The sequence below is a fragment of the Capsicum annuum genome, chromosome 10 (genome assembly GCF_002878395.1).
Source record: "Capsicum annuum cultivar UCD-10X-F1 chromosome 10, UCD10Xv1.1, whole genome shotgun sequence".
Lineage (NCBI taxonomy): Eukaryota > Viridiplantae > Streptophyta > Magnoliopsida > Solanales > Solanaceae > Capsicum > Capsicum annuum.
In genome coordinates, this window is record NC_061120.1 from 145,638,163 (window position 1) to 145,642,154 (window position 3,992).

Genomic DNA, 3,992 nt, shown 5'->3' on the forward strand with positions numbered 1-3,992 from the left:
TATATATACATATTTTAAAATATATATAAAATATTTTAAATTAAAATAAACCCCACCCCCTATTTTCCATCTTCTTCATAACCACCCATCCCTCCTTCCCCTCCCTCTCCTCCATCCCGTCTACCCCCACACCTGCATACGCGCCCCGTCCACCCCTACACTGCCACACCTAAACACACTCCCATCCACCTCCATCCACCCTCACACAACCATACCTACCAGATTTTCTGGCGAATTTTTACCGGAAAACTCAATCCACTTGAAAAATTCAATTACCACCATCGAAAAATACCATAAAATAGTGATAAAAAAACTCAACCCACTTGAAAAATTTGATCAAATCAACACCAAATTCTCTAAAATAAAAAACCAAACATTCAAACCATATAGATTTTTTAATTTTCAAATTCAATTTCATTCGTTTTTTATTGATCTAAGGGGTTGAAGGAGGAGAAATTAAAGATGGGGGATGGCAGTTTTCGTAATTGGAGGAGAAGTGGGGTGGGGGTGTTGGCGGGTTTGGGTGAAGAAAAGGAGGAAATTTTTTTATTTTTTTCTTTATATATATATATATATATTAGTAGTTTTTTTAAAAAAAAAATCACGCATTTTTTTCTTCTTCTTTTTTATAAAAAGTGCCACATCGGCATTAGGGTTGTAATTAATTCACTTTAAAGATGTTAAGGGGGGTAAATAAATAGAAGTTTAGTTTAAGTGCTAAAGTTAGTTGAGCGGACAAGTTTAGGGGTTTTTTAATGTATTATCTCTTTTTTTACAATCATACATTACACATACGAATTTACAGATTTGTCTGAACTACGCAGACCTGATTCTTGTTTTCATAGGATACGTAGGCAACCCTCATTTGGGTTCGATCCCATTCTTTTTAAAAATAAAATAAAATTTTGACTTGGTTGATACTAATACAGTTAGGAGTGTGCATGAGAAAGAACAAATTAGTGTGATGAAAGGGGTGACTTTATGGTAAACCATAGTTTATTTTGTTACCTTTTATCATACCTGAGTGACACTTGAAAAATTCTCTTGTATACATCTAAGACAAAACTGAAGCCAACCTCATTGTTTCATGTGCATTGTTGGTGAGCTTTAGTTTAATTCATTACGTTGCATTGTAGATCTAGAACTTGGCTTAAATGTCTGTTGAGGCAAAATTCTGAGCTATACTTGATTTACGAAAGGATTGTAGGCCTTCTTTGACCCGATTGTGCATTTCACAACCCACCAATTGAAATTTATCCCCAGCACTACCTCATTTTGAGCCGAAACATTTCTTTGGACAATCGGATCTGAGCCTGTACCTTTTTGAGTACTTATATGCACTCTCTCTCTCTTGACCCTACCTCCTTGAGGCACTAAATACGTGTAAATTACAGACGAAGATTCAAGATTAAAGACGCAAAATGTAAAAGATATATTGTCCCAGAAGAACAAAATAAAAAAACAACTTCAAAAGGAGCAAAGCCCCCCACAAAAAAAATCAATATATATATATATGTATATATATAATTTCTTGAAAAAAGGGGCAAACTCCAACACAAGATTCAAAAGAAGTCAAAACATTTACAAAAACAAAGGACAACGAAGCACAACAACGAAGATCACGCTTCAAAGTGCAACCAACATAAAAAGCACAAATGTTGTGTAACGATCATTGAGGAATTAGTCACTTTTATTCCAAATATCATCCTACCTGTCCCTAACCCTACATTACAAGCTGATAGAAAGTCCTACGAGAGCCTATTTCAAGTGTTCTCACCTTAGTGGATACTTACATGAAGGTCAAACCTATGGTATCGCAATAGCATGTATTGAATTTCTTTTTGAGTGTGAGTGTATTTCTTTCGACGTCAACTTTCTTTCTGGAGAGGGAACTTGAAACATGAGAACATGCATAGTTCAAAATCTTTATTTGAAGCAAGATGAACAAATCTTGTTGATACTTAGGTATGTCTAAGGTACCACTTGAAACTATAGGAGTTACCCTAAAGTCGATCTCGGTTAGTTGGGAAAGAGATGGGGAAATTCTTATACACACTATTAATTGTTGGTAACAACTACAGTCAAGGCACGATTATTATTATTTTTCAAATTTCAACATTTCTTACAAAATAAAATACAAAACAATGTTGTTTCGATGTTCAACAGTTTTTACAAGGAAAACACAAAACAATTTTCTACAATTTTCACCTTTCAACATTCCTCACAAAGAATAACACAAAATAATTCTCTACATTTTTTAACTTTCAGCATTTCTTACAAAGAAAATACAAAACAATCTTCTTCATTTTCACCTTTTTCATATTTTCCACAAAGAAAACACAAAGAAATCTGCCGCATTTTTCATCTTTCAACACATTTTTACAACAAAATTGCAGAAAATAATTTTTTTTCCTTTCAAATGCATGCCTCCACATATATGCATTACACTTCATATGCAAAACACCCACCTCCAAATACAGACAATTGACCTTTCTTTTCAGAGCTACCACCTTCAAACACAGACATTTTGCTTTTCTATCAAGTGTTCTCAGAACTTTTACATCTTCAACAGCCCCGCCAGTCGAGAGGCTATTTACCTTCCAACTGTTCCACTAACCGAAAGGCCATTAGAATTTGATTACCACACCAATTGATGACCTTAGTCTTCATTGACAATTGAGGATGACCATCAACATCGATCTCCATAGACAATTGGAGACGCCATCAAGTCTTCGTAGATAATCGAAGACATCATAATTCATAACATCAGTCTCCATAGACAATTAAAGACGTTACCAAGTCTTCGTAGACAATTGAAGACATCATCATTCAACATCCGTCTCCATAGACAATTGGAGATGTCATCAAGTCTTCGCAGACAATCGAAGACACCATTCATCACATTAGCCTCTATAGTCAATTAGAGGTGTCATGCATCTGTCTTCGTAAACAATCGAGGATGTCACATCAGTCTCCGTAGATAATCAGAGATAGAAATCCACACCAGCCTTTATAGACAATTGGAGGTGTCATGTATCTGTGTTCGTAAATAATCAAAGACATCACATCAGTCTCTATAGACAATCGGAGATGACAATCAACACCACCCTTCATAGACAATTGAAGGTATTATGCATCAAGTCTTCGTAGATAATCAAAGTCATCATCATTCATTACATTAATCTCCATTGATAATTGGAGATGAAAATTAACATCAGTCTCCATAGACAATTAGAGATGTCATTCACATCTGTCTTTATAAACAATCGGAGACAACAATCAATATCAGCCTCCATAGACAATTGGAGGTATCATGCATCAAGTCTTCGTAGACAATCGAAGACATCACCATTCAACATCCGTCTCCATAGACAATTGGAGATGTCATCAAGTCTTCATAGATAATCGAAGACACCACAATCAACATAAGTCTCCATAGCCAATTAGAGATGTCATACATCAAGTCTTTGTAGTCAATCGAAGATAACATCATTCATCACATCAGTCTCTGTAGATAATCAGAGACGATAATTCATACTAGCGTCCTTAGACAATAGGAGGTTTTATGCATCAAGTCTTTGTAAAAAATCAAAGACAATATCATTCATCACACAGTCTTTATAGACAATCGGAGATGACAATCAAAATCAGTCGATAATTGGAGATGTCTTCAAGTCTTTGTGTACAATAGAAGATATCATCATTCAACATCAGTCTCCATAGACAATTGGATATGTCATACATCAGGTTTTCGTAGACAATCGAAGACATCTTTCATCCATCACATAAGTCCCCGTAAATAATAAGAAGATGTTATTCATCCTTAAGTCTCTGTAGACAATCGAAGATATCATGCATCTTTTCAATAAAAGGTACAATCAAGAACAAAACAACACATTTTTTTTCAAATCCCACACATCTTACACTAGGGCAAATTTTGAGAAACGCCCCAAAAGTTTCTATTTTCTCATTCTGAACTACATTGACCTGAT